The 13,648-nt window shown below is 44.0% G+C and overlaps 1 protein-coding gene across 3 annotated transcripts in view; it reads left to right on the top strand.

Moving 5' to 3' along the window:
- LOC117316581 overlaps positions 1-13,648 on the top strand; it is an 89,006-nt gene that overhangs the window by 56,240 nt on the left and 19,118 nt on the right. The gene's annotated exons all lie outside the window — the stretch shown is intronic.

Here is a 13,648-nt window from a genome sequence, read left to right as displayed (position 1 = left end):
ACCCCTGGTGGTAGATAGTTTTAAAACCATAACTTCCCAGTGGAAAGTTTCCGAAGTTCCTTCAGAACCATACAAAAATAATAAACCTAATTAACGCAGCGGAAACTGCAGCTCTACCCATGCCATTTGTGATATTTTATGAGAACTCTCCATGATTTCGCCACATATATAGGTTGTTTCCTAGCACTGTACATTATCTGAAAGGTGAGAAGGTCGAGAGTGCGTGACCATGATTGTAAAACTGGACTATAAATGTCAAGTTACAATACAGAATAGTTTTACTAGCAGGAAGCAGTACTGTTTAATGTCTGTACAGGTACTTTATCATTATACTATGGAGGGACTGGGTTAGTACCAAGGTCCTCGCGGAGGGTCAGTTAACGAGGTGGAATTGTATGGGTTAGTACCAAGGTCCTGGCGGAGGGTCAGTTAACGAGGGACTTGTATGGGTTAGTACCAGTTCTTATAAAGGTCCTCGCGGAGGGTCAGTTAACGAGGGACTTGTATGGGTTAGTACCAAGGTCCTGGCGGAGGGTCAGTTAACGAGGTGGACTTGTATGGGTTAGTACCAAGGTCCTGGCGGAGGGTCAGTTAACGAGGGACTTGTCTGGGTTAGTACCAGTTCTTATAAAGGTTCTCGCGGAGGGTCAATTAACGAGGGACTTGTATGGGTTAGTACCAGTTCTTATAAGGTCCTTGCGGAGGGTCAGTTAGCGAGGGACTTGTCTGGGTTAGTACCAGTTCTTATAAAGGTCCTCGCGGAGGGTCAGTTAACGAGGGACTTGTATGGGTTAGTACCAGTTCTTATAAGGTCCTCGCGGAGGGTCAGTTAACGAGGTGGAATTGTATGGGTTAGTACCAAGGTCCTGGCGGAGGGTCAGTTAACGAGGGACTTGTATGGGTTAGTACCAGTTCTTATAAAGGTCCTCGCGGAGGGTCAGTTAACGAGGGACTTGTATGGGTTAGTACCAAGGTCCTGGCGGAGGGTCAGTTAACGAGGTGGACTTGTATGGGTTAGTACCAAGGTCCTGGCGGAGGGTCAGTTAACGAGGGACTTGTCTGGGTTAGTACCAGTTCTTATAAAGGTTCTCGCGGAGGGTCAATTAACGAGGGACTTGTATGGGTTAGTACCAGTTCTTATAAGGTCCTTGCGGAGGGTCAGTTAGCGAGGGACTTGTCTGGGTTAGTACCAGTTCTTATAAAGGTCCTCGCGGAGGGTCAGTTAACGAGGGACTTGTATGGGTTAGTACCAGTTCTTATAAGGTCCTCGCGGAGGGTCAGTTAACGAGGGACTTGTCTGGGTTAGTACCAGTTCTTATAAGGTCCTCGCGGAGGGTCAGTTAACGAGGGACTTGTATGGGTTAGTACCAGTTCTTATAAGGTCCTCGCGGAGGGTCAGTTAACGAGGGACTTGTCTGGGTTAGTACCAGTTCTTATATGGTCCTTGCGGAGGGTTGGTTAACATCAGCTCGACTTGTCTGGGTTAGTACCAGTTCTTATAAGGTCCTCTCGGAGGGTCAGTTAACGAGGGACTTGTCTGGGTTAGTACCAGTTCTTATAAAGGTCCTCTCGGAGGGTCAGTTAACGAGGGACTTTTATGGGTTAGTACCAGTTCTTATAAAGGTCCTCTCGGAGGGTCAGTTAACGAGGGACTTGTCTGGGTTAGTACCAGTTCTTATATGGTCCTTGTGGAGGGTTGGTTAACGAGGTGGACTTGTCTGGGTTAATACCAGTTCTTATAAAGGTCCTCTCGGAGGGTCAGTTAACGAGGGACTTGTCTGGGTTAATACCAGTTCTTATAAAGGTCCTTGTGGAGGGTTGGTTAACGAGGTGGACTTGTATGGGTTAGTACCAGTTCTTATAAGGTCCTTGTGGAAGGTTGGTTAACGAGGTGGACTTGTATGGGTTAGTACCAGTTCTTATAAAGGTCCTTGTGGAGGGTTGGTTAACGAGGTGGACTTGTATGGGTTAATACTAGTTCTTATAAAGGTCCTTGTGGAGGGTTGGTTAACGTGCTCGACTTGTCTGGGTTAATACTAGTTCTTATAAGGTCCTTGTGGAGGGTTGGTTAACGAGGTGGACTTGTATGGGTTAATACTAGTTCTTATAAAGGTCCTTGTGGAGGGTTGGTTAACATGCTTGACTTGTATGGGTTAATACTAGTTCTTATAAAGGTCCTTGTGGAGGGTTGGTTAACGTGCTCGACTTGTCTGGGTTAATACTAGTTCTTATAAGGTCCTTGTGGAGGGTTGGTTAACGAGGTGGACTTGTATGGGTTAATACTAGTTCTTATAAAGGTCCTTGTGGAGGGTTGGTTAACGTGCTCGACTTGTCTGGGTTAATACTAGTTCTTATAAAGGTCCTTGTGGAGGGTTGGTTAACGAGGGACTTGTCTGGGTTAGTACTAGTTTTATAAAGGTAAATGATATTTCTTAAAAATGTCTTAAAATGACAAAGAGGGGCAGGTATACCTGTTAGTATACTGGTATGAATGCCCTACTTGGGGCAGTGAAGAGGTGATCATGTTGGTCAATATATTTAAACACTAGTTCTAATGGGTTGCTAAAACTTAATTCTGATCAGGACATTTTTACAGTGTCTGGAATTTGTAATGACACAGACCAAGATGGTGTTCAACAGAGGATCATAAAAAGACAGTCGCATCAAGGTGAAAGAGTAAAAGGTGTGAGAGAGATCAGGCTGCCATTACGATGTGTTTGCCCAAAGGGAGGGAAGGTGCACAGATAAAGAAAGGTCTTTATATATACACATAATTAGTAATAAAACCAAACATGAAAGAAGTGTATTTGGGAAAAAATTAAAATATGGAGTCTTGCAAGTCTCTATCGTAAATAGTGATAAATGAGTTTATTAAAAATGTGCATGTGAGTTCATACAGTAACAAATCAGTATATGCATGTAGACATAAATTAATCAACCTCAGACTACGTCATAAACAATTATCAACTCTTCATTTCGAAAAGAACATCGGATACGCAGATGTCCAGGCCGTCTGTAATATAATAAAAATGTGTTAACTACATACAGTAGAGGCACACATTGACAGCCATGGAATAGTGCTCCATGGCTTGTTTTTAAGGTTAAATGAAATGGGAGAAAAGTCTGCAGTAGTTGACGCTCAGCCATGTGAGCAAAGGTCGGATAAATGTTTGTTACCAAGCTAGTTTGTGTCAATTTACTTGGCAAATTGCCACCAATGAAAATGTAGGCTTGTGATGCAAGGTTTCAGTTCAGCTAAAATACTTTCAAGCTTTTATTAAACATTCATCATGTTAGGCATTGTTGTGTGAAACTTGAGCAGAATAGTCCGGGATTTAGATTTTAATCTTGTGTGATATCATGGGACATAGATACAATGTACTTATATAGATGTGTCAGGTTCTACAATGAGAGAGATTGGTCTGATACAGGCAAAGCTTTCTGTGTTCAAATTGATCAGAACTGTTAAGTTTGCTTGCTTTGTGTAAGATAACGCTGATATTTTATGCTTTGAATATGGGTTTTAAGCCAGGAAATCCAAACAGGCAATGTGGATGTAACTTGCATTAAAGGGATATGTTTGTCTACATAATTTGGTTTGTTGTTGATCAGGAAATTTTTGGCTTAATTAAAAAAAAACAAAAAAACATGCAACTATTGTCAGTGTTTTCATGAGCTCTGATGGAAGCTGCCTTTATACTCTCACAATTAAGGCTGCAATCTTCAATGTTAAAGCATCTGGTTAAGTTTTCCTTTAAGTTAAAAAGACATCTGGGCCAAGTTAATGCTTAAAGCATGGCCAACTTTACAAAATAAATTCTTGATTTAATAGAATGTGATTAAGACTTTCAAGCTAACTGTTTTGGGCCATGCACATCAGTGAGGCAACATAACTTGTAACTGTTAGAAACCATGGCAACTGATTACCTTTACAGGTGTGTATTACATACTTTTGATGTATACTGGATCAAAGGGCCGGATTTCAACAAACCTGGTCTGAAAGGCTAAAATATGTCAACGAAACACACAACATGAAACTATTATAGGGTTTGTGGTAGGTTTCCAGGTCAGATTACCACCGGTATGCAGAAATTGACAAGGCGATGCTCCTATATATAATATAGATCGTTGTATTATACCATATATGTTATAGTTATTTATTACTTTCCTGCTTGTTACGTATACAATGCCAAAGAAGAATAATCAAAGGCTGTAACTGATTAATCTAATTTTGTCAGTATACATATTTCTTTATAGAATTTGATCAACTTTTATTTTATTGAAATATAAAAAAGTTTGATATTGTAGCATGATCATCCAATCATATATCTTTGAGTAACATATATCTCCACAAATGTCTTGTGATATGGAGAATTTTGCATATATGGTAAGCTAACTGTAAAATGCATATCTTCATAACACATACCATATCTGCCCAATATATGGTAACATGTCCTTATATTCTACACATGTCATCCATGCACCCATATATCGGCCCAAATCAAAAAGAAAATGAAATAAAGAAGATAACTGGTCTTCTCTGAGAGGAGGATTTCCCACTTCCTATATATATCTATATATATATATATGGGGCAAAGAAGTAATTCAAACAGTGTAAACAATAAGGTTTGTTAAATTTTCGAGGCAATCCGCCCCTTTATCAAAACACAAAAAATCACAAATACAATCACATAATATATATAAGAAGTACTGGAAATACAATAAAATACAATAAGAATGTTTTAGTAACTGGAGAAACCACAATGAACCCTTCGGCAAACGTGGGCCGAAGGCGGATACTAGCGTGACTGCATCATGTTCAAACACTAGAACGCTATGCGACCAACGGCAGAGATATTTTGAATTCCCCCGCACGTGAAAGTATTCCGAAGAGTTCAAAGACGATTCGTCCCTATATATATATACACCAGCCTACATGCTGGATACTGAATTCTGCAGTTGATATGTATTGAGCATGATTTTAATTCCCAAGCTAAAATAATTTGTGTGGGGTATATCGGCAGCTTCCACAGCCAGTATCAGTAACTTTAGTACCTTAATATTGTTACGTTGCTATTGTGCAGAGGTGAACCAGAAAAAATAAGAATAGCCAGCCTGGAAATGATCAATGTTATCCTTGACTTTTAGGCTCAGTGCCTGTAAGTTAGTTTTAACAAAATAACATCGATAAAGTGTAAGTTATGATTAAAAAAGATTTAACAATATAACAAAGATGAAGTGTAAGTTATGATAAAAAAGTGTTTTTTTTTTTTAAATTAATGGACATTTCACTGACATAGATAGTAAATTTTGAAATGATTGCACCTTATTTCCAGGCAAAATATGATAGGTTAATAAATGTTTTAGTTAGAATTATATGTGTAAATGTTAGATATTATTAGGAAAGAACACATTTTTCACCAATGGCAAAAGTTATTTTGGCATAAAGAATACGGTGGAATGTCACTAATCTTGGCGCCTTAATTGTCGAATCATAAGAAAGAAACGAGATATTAGGACTAATATTAGAGCTAAATACAGTAGAACAAAAAAACTATTGACTGTAGTACTAGTACACGCTGTTTTATCAGTGTTGAGTGTTGCTGAGAGGATCCTGGATTACCAGGCTTTAATTGCGAGTTAACACAGGGTCCATGTAAGTTGTTAACTATTACTTACATTATAGGTAATAGGATTCTGTGAATGTCTATTGATTTTTCTCTCCCAACCATAAATGTTTACTGTTGATTTAGTTAGGCCATGTTTATTGTGCCAGACCAATAATTCTTGTAGATGAGCATTGAAGTGTGTTGATCTTTGTTAGACCTTGGACGAGTTCTGAAGTTACCAGGTATTGACAACACTACCCAGTACAATGATGACTTGTCCATTACCAGGTATTGACAACACTACCTAGTACAATGATGACTTGTCCATTACCAGGTATTGACAACACTACCCAGTACAATGATGACTTGTCCATTACCAGGTATTGACAACACTACCCAGTACAATGATGACTTGTCCATTACCAGGTATTGACAACACTACCCAGTACAATGGTGACTTGTCCATTACCAGGTATTGACAACACTACCCAGTACAATGGTGACTTGTCCATTATCAGGTATTGACAACACTACCCAGTACAATGGTGACTTGTCCATTATCAGGTATTGACAACACTACCCAGTACAATGATGACTTGTCCATTATCAGGTATTGACAACGCTACCCAGTACAATGATGACTTGTCCATTACCAGGTATTGACAACACTACCCAGTACAATGATGACTTTGTTCATTTGTATAAGGATCCTCCTGAGTTTTGAAGAGTTACAAAGCTGACGAACCAACTCAAATCTGATTGGTTGATGAATATTGGTCTAAGCTTCTTATAAATCTTATTGGTGGCATGGATGATCCTGTCTTAAATTGATAGTTCTTCCTCAAAACGTATTTGATTGCAGGACATATCTAGTGTCTAATTGGTGGACGGCCCTATCACAGATGTAATTGGATATAACTAATCATATATCTGCTATGTGATGCCCTTTTCTCAAGAGTAATTGATAGAAGACACTCAAATCTAACTGGAAGATGACTTATCCTCAAATCTAACTGGAAGATGACTTATCCTCAAATCTAATTGGTTGATGACTATCCCCCAAATCTAATTGGTTGATGACTATCCCCCAAATCTAATTGGTTGATGACTCTCCCTTAAATCTGATTGGCTGATCATGATGACCTTATATAATTATCCCTCAAATCTTATTAGCTGCTAGCTGTCATTTTCATAGCAACGCTACACAAAAATCTTGTGGTGTAACTATTCTTCCAAAATCTCATTTTCTAATATACCTGGTACTGTCAAACTTAAAAATTTGACAAATTTTGGTAAAAAAATAGAATTTGCTTTCTTCGTTTTGTGATGTTTTACTTACATTAACCATATGCAAAGTGTGTAACCAGATAGCATGCAGGCCTGTCTGGGTGGAGTTCTTTTATTCTGATGTCCCATCTCCTGGGGCAAGATAGCAAGGATGTATCCCAGCCTCTCCAACGAATGTTACTTGATAGCTTTCATTTAGAATATGTATTTAGGTGTGAAAGGAGTTGCAAAACAAAACAGAAAAATAAAGTATTTTATATAGAAACCCATGGCAAGATAATCTATCCACATCATGTAATTCAAGAATGTGTAAATGTAAAAAAAAAACCATTGATCTCTTGTGCTGGTATTAGGTTGAAAAAGAGGCTCTGTCTTGATTAACACAGCTATATATTGATGTGTGTTTTGAGGAGGAAGCTGGTTTTATACTGATAGACACCTGTCATGCAATCAGCCAGTTACTTAAATCAATTTTCTTGTAGCAAGATTTGTCAGAAACAATAAAAGACCATCATTTACATGAAATTCAAAAAATATTTATGTAAATAGTGATACCAAACTAACTGTTATATATAGTGATGTTGATTTGTGTTGTAGGACTGTACACGAAGTCTGTCATTATACTAATGTTCTTATCTGTACAGATAAAGTTTCAGTAGCTTAATGAAACTTGACAAAAATACATTGCATAATTTAGAAGTTGAATTAATGATATAACAACAAACAAACCTGTTGACATATGAACATGAGGTAATGATTTTGGTAGAATTCACTTCGTTTACATCAGAATTGTGGGGAGGTGTTCAAAATCCCTGTTTTATCAGCATGGCGTAATACGCGAAGTTTTCTGGTAGGACTATTGCCTTTGCTTGTGTCAGACTCGTTATATAATTTGTTAAATACTTACTGGTGACTTCGGATACAAGAAGGTGTGGAGGTGTCCGAGTAGAGAATGTGGAGGTGTCGGGGTAGATAGTGTGGAGGTGTCGGGGTAGAGAGTGTGGAGGTGTCCGGGTAGAGAGTGTGGAGGTGTCCGGGTAGAGAGTGTGGAGGTGTCCGAGTAGAGAATGTGGAGGCGTCCGGGTAGAGAGTGTGGAGGTGTCCGAGTAGAGAATGTGGAGGTGTCGGGGTAGAGAATGTGGAGGTGTCCGAGTAGAGAATGTGGAGGTGTCGGGGTAGATAGTGTGGAGGTGTCCGAGTAGAGAATGTGGAGGTGTCGGGGTAGAGAGTGTGGAGGTGTCTGGGTAGAGAGTGTGGAGGTGTCTGGGTAGAGAGTGTGGAGGTGTCGGGGTAGATAGTGTGGAGGTGTCGGGGTAGAGAGTGTGGAGGTGTCGGGGTAGATAGTGTGGAGGTGTCGGGGTAGAGAGTGTGGAGGTGTCCGGGTAGAGAGTGTGGAGGTGTCGGGGTAGAGAGTGTGGAAGTGTCAATGTAGAAAGTGTGGAGGTGTCAGGATAGAGAGTGTGGAGGTGTCTGGGTAGAGAATGTGGAGGTGTCAGGGTAGAGAGTGTGGAGGTGTCTGGGTAGATAGTGTGGAGGTGTCTGGGTAGAGAGTGTGGAGGTGTCTGGGTAGAGAGTGTGGAGGTGTCTGGGTAGAGAGTGTGGAGGTGTCTGGGTAGAGAGTGTGGAGGTGTCCGGGTAGAGAGTGTGGAGGTGTCGGGGTAGATAGTGTGGAGGTGTCTGGGTAGAGAGTGTGGAGGTGTCTGGGTAGAGAGTGTGGAGGTGTCAGGGTAGAGAGTGTGGAGGTGTCTGGGTAGAGAGTGTGGAGGTGTCTGGTAGAGAGTGTGGAGGTGTCAGGATAAAAAGCATGGAGGTGTCCGGGTAGAGAGTGTGGAGGTGTCGGGGTAGAGAGTGTGTAGGTGTCGGGGTAGATAGTGTGGAGGTGTCTGGGTAGATAGTGTGGAGGTGTCTGGGTAGAGAGTGTGGAGGTGTCAGGGTAGATAGTGTGGAGGTGTCTGGGTAGAGAGTGTGGAGGTGTCGGGGTAGATAGTGTGGAGGTGTCGGGGTAGATAGTGTGGAGGTGTCCGGGTAGAGAGTGTGGAGGTGTCGGGGTAGATAGTGTGGAGGTGTCGGGGTAGAGAGTGTGGAGGTGTCGGGGTAGATAGTGTGGAGGTGTCGGGGTAGAGAGTGTGGAGGTGTCCGGGTAGAGAGTGTGGAGGTGTCGGGGTAGAGAGGTGTGGAAGTGTCAATGTAGAAAGTGTGGAGGTGTCAGGGGATAGAGAGTGTGGAGGTGTCTGGGTAGAGAATGTGGAGGTGTCAGGGTAGAGAGTGTGGAGGTGTCTGGGTAGATAGTGTGGAGGTGTCTGGTAGAGAGTGTGGAGGTGTCTGGGTAGAGAGTGTGGAGGTGTCTGGGTAGAGAGTGTGGAGTGTCTGGGTAGAGAGTGTGGAGGTGTCTGGGTAGAGAGTGTGGAGGTGTCCGGGTAGAGAGTGTGGAGGTGTCGGGGTAGATAGTGTGGAGGTGTCTGGGTAGAGAGTGTGGAGGGTGTCTGGGTAGAGATGTGGAGGTGTCAGGGTAGAGAGTGTGGAGGGTGTCTGGGTAGATGAGTGTGGAGGTGTCGGGGTAGATGGTGTGGAGGTGTCTGGGTAGAGAAGTGGGGTGGGAGGTGTCGGAGGTGTAGGTGGTAGATGTGAGGGGGTAGGAGTGGGGTCGGGGTAGATAGTGTGGAGGTGTGGGTAGAGAGTGGTGGAGGGTGTCGGGGTAGAGTGTAGGTTGGGAGTGTGAGTGTCGGGTAGAGAGTGTGGAGGTGTCGGGGTAGAGAGTGTGGAGGTGTCGTGGGAGTGAAGTGTGGAGGGTGTCGGGTAGAGAGTGTGGAGGTGTCGGGTAGAGATAGTGTGGAGGTGTCGGGGTAGAGAGTGTGGAGGTGGGTAGGGGTGGGTAGATAGTGTGGAGGTGTCTGGGGGTAGAGAGTGTGGAGGTGTCTGGGGTAGGGAGAGTGTGGAGGGTGTCGTGGGTGAGAGTGTGGGGTGTCGGTAGAGAGTGTGGAGGTGTCGGAGGTAGAGATGGAGTGGAGAGGTGTCGGGTAGAGTTGAGTTGGGTAGAGTGTGGAGGTGTCTGGGTAGAGAGTGTGGAGGTGTCTGGGTAGATAGTGTGGAGGTGTCGGGGTAGAGAGTGTGGAGGTGTCTGGGTAGAGAATGTGGAGGTGTCCGGGTAGAGAGTGTGGAGGTGTCAGGGTAGATAGTGTGGAGGTGTCTGGGTAGAGAGTGTGGAGGTGTCAGGGTAGAGAGTGTGGAGGTGTCCGGGGTAGAGAGTGTGGAGGTGTCCGGGTAGAGAGTGTGGAGGTGTCTGGGTAGAGAATGTGGAGGTGTCCGGGTAGAGAGTGTGGAGGTGTCAGGGTAGATAGTGTGGAGGTGTCTGGGTAGAGAGTGTGGAGGTGTCAGGGTAGATAGTGTGGAGGTGTCTGGGTAGAGAGTGTGGAGGTGTCGGGGTAGAGAGTGTAGAGGTGTCTGGGTAGAGAGTGTGGAGGTGTCTGGGTAGATAGTGTGGAGGTGTCGGGGTAGAGAGTGTGGAGGTGTCAGGATAGAGAGAGTGGAGGTGTCGGGGTAGATAGTGTGGAGGTGTCAGGGGTAGAGTGTGAGGTGCGGTAGAGAGTGTGGAGGTGTCGGGTAGAGAGTGTGGAGGTGTCGGGTAGAATGTGGAGGTGTCGTGGTCTAGAGAGTGTAGAGGGTTGGTAGAGAGTGTGTAGAGAGGTGTGAGGGGGGTAGATAGTGTGGAGGTGTCGGGTAGAGAGTGTGGAGGTGTCGGGGTAGAGAGTGTGGAGGTGTCGGGGTAGAGAGTGTGGAGGTGTCGGGGTAGAGAGTGTGGAGGTGTCTGGGTAGAGAGTGTGGAGGTGTCTGGGTAGAGAGTGTGGAGGTGTCGGGTAGAGAGTGTGGAGGTGTCAGGGTAGATAGTGTGGAGGTGTAGTGGGGTAGAGTAGTGTGGAGGTGTCGGTAGAAGGTGAGGTATGTGTGGAGGTGTCTGGGTAGAAGTGTGGAGGTGTCTGGTAGAGTTGGAGGGTAGAGAGAGTGGGGTTCGGTAGAAGTAGTAGGTAGAGAGTGTGGAGGTGTCGGGTAGAGAGTGGAGTGTTGGTAGAGAGGTGGAGGTGTCCGGGGTAGAGAGTGTGGAGGGTGTCCGGGTAGAGAGTGTGGAGGTGTCAGGGTATAGAGAGTGTGAGGTGTCGGGGTAGAGAGTGTGGAGGTGTCCGGGGTAGAGAGTGTGGAGGTGTCGGGTAGAGAGTGTGGGAGGTGTCCGGGGTAGATAGTGTGGAGGTTGTCTGGGTAGAGAGTGTGGAGGTGTCCGGGTAGAGAGTGTGGAGGTGTCAGGGGTAGAAGAGTGTGGAGGTGTCGGGGTAGAGAGGTGGTGGAGGTGTCTGGGTAGAGAGTGTGGAGGTGTCAGGGGTAGAGAGTGTGGAGGTGTCGGGGTAGATAGTGTGGAGGTGTCGGGGTAGAGAGTGTGGAGGTGTCGGGGTAGAGAGTGTGGAGGTGTCCGGGGTAGAGAGTGTGGAGGTGTCGGGTAGAGAGTGTGGAGGTGTCGGGGTAGAGAGTGTGGAGGTGTCGGGGTAGAGAGTGTGGAGGTGTCGGGGTAGAGAGTGTGGAGGTGTCGGGATAGAGAGTGTGGAGGTGTCAGGGTAGAAGTGTGGATGTCGGGTAGAATGTGGAGGTGTCAGGGTGAGAGTGTGGAGGTGTCAGGTTAGAGAGTGTGGAGGTGTGGGTAGATAGGTAGGGTGTCGGGTAGAGAGTGAGGTGTCCTGGTAGAAATGTGGAGGTGTCAGGGTAGAAGTGTGGAGGTGTCGGTAGAGAGTGTGGAGGTGTCGGGTAGAGTGGAGTGCTGGTAGAAGTGGAGGTCCTGGGTAGAAGTGGAGGTGTCGTGGTTAGAGAGTGTGGAGGTGTCCGAGGTAGATGAGGTGTCGGTGAGAAGTTGGAGGTCAGGTTAGATATTGGAGGTCGGGTAGAGAGTGTGAGGTGTCTGGGTGATGAAGTGTGAGTGTCTGGTAGAGATAGTGTGAGGTGTTAGAGAGTATTGGATGGTGTTAAGTAGAAGTGGGAGGTGTCGGGTTAGAAGTTGGAGGTGTCAGGGTAGAGATGTGGAGTGTGTCAGGGTAGAAGTGTGGAGGTGTACGAAGTAGAAAGTGGAGTGTCGGTAGAGAGTGTGGAGGTTGTGGGTAGAGAGAGTGGAGTGTCGGTAGAAGTGTGGAGGTAGGTAGTTGAGTTAGTAAGTGGAGGTTGGTAGAAGTGGAGGTCGGTAAGATGTAGGTTCAGTAGAAGTAGGTGTGGTAGAGATGTAGGTGTCAGGTAGAGAGTGAGGGTCCGGGTAGATTGAGTTGGAGAGATGTCGGGGTGTAGAAGTGAAGTACGCGTTAATTGATTCATGAGAGATGTAGTTTGGATAGGGTGGTTCTGATAAAGGTGATGTCGGGAAGTGGAGTTGGTAATAGTGGATGTCGGTAGAAGTTGGATGTCTGAATTGAGTGAGGTCACGAAGGTAGTTGGATGGTGAGGTAGTGGAGTACGAGAGATGTGGAGGTGTAGGGTAGAGTGTAGGGTCGTAGATAGTGGAGGGGTGATGTATGGTGAGGTAAGATGAGCGGTGTAAGGAGGATTAGAAAGTAAGAGATTGATAAGTATGAGATGGTCACTTGAAGTTAGATAAAGTAGTGAGATGGTCACTTGAAGTTAGATAAAGTAATGTGATTGTCACTTGAAGTTAGATAAAGTAATGAGATGGTCACTTGAAGTTAGATAAAGTAATGGGATAGTCAAGTCACTTGAAGTTAGATAAAGTAATGAGATGGTCACTTGAAGTTAGATAAAGTAATGAGATGGTCACTTGAAGTTAGATAAAGTAATGAGATGGTCACTTGAAGTTAGATAAAGTAATGAGATGGTCACTTGAAGTTAGATAAAGTAATGAGATGGTCACTTGAAGTTAGATAAAGTAATGAGATGGCCATTGAAGTTAGTTTAAAGTAATGTGATGGTCACTTGAAGTTAGATAAAGTTGAGATGGTCACTGAGTTAGATAAAGAACAGTGTTGATTGTCACGTAATAGTGTTTGAGTTGTCATTAAAGACCAAGCAGCAGTGTTGACCTTTCAGTAACCATGTTTGACCTTCATAAATTTAAACCAGTTGATCCTTGGTTCAGTAAACAGTGTTGGATTGTCAGTAAACCGTGTTTGACTTGTAGAATAACAGTGTTGACTGCCAGTAATTGTAAACTTTGACAGTGTAGATAAAGTTGACCATGTAGTAAACCAGTGTTGACTTGTCAGTAAACAGTGTTGATTGTCACTTGAACTTAGTCAAGTAACAGATGTTGCACTTGCAGTAAGATTTAAACATGTTGATGCTGTACGTTGACGTTAGTAAACGGGTATGACTGTCGTCCTTGAAGTAGTAAAGTTGACTGTCACTTGAAGTTTGATTCAGTAATAGATGTTGCACTTGAAGTTAATAATTAAACAGGGGTTGCACTTGTTCAGTAAAAGTGTTTTGACAGTCAGTAAAGTGTTGACCTGTCAGTAAACATGTTTGCCTTTTTCAGTAAACCATGTTTAACTGCCTAAAATGTTTGCCTTGTCAGTAAACCAGTTGTTGAATTGCTGTAAACCAGTGTTTGACCTTGTCAGTAAACCAGTGTTTGACCTTGTCAGTAAACCAGTGTTTGACCATGTCAGTAAACCAGTGTTTGACCTTGTCAGTAAACCAGTGTTTGACCTTGTCAGTAAACCAGTGTTTGACCTTGTCAGTAAACCAGTGTTTGACCATGTCAGTAAACC

The sequence above is a fragment of the Pecten maximus genome, chromosome 18, assembly GCF_902652985.1.
Source record: "Pecten maximus chromosome 18, xPecMax1.1, whole genome shotgun sequence".
Classification (NCBI taxonomy): domain Eukaryota; kingdom Metazoa; phylum Mollusca; class Bivalvia; order Pectinida; family Pectinidae; genus Pecten; species Pecten maximus.
This window is presented reverse-complemented; position numbering and strand designations above follow the sequence as displayed.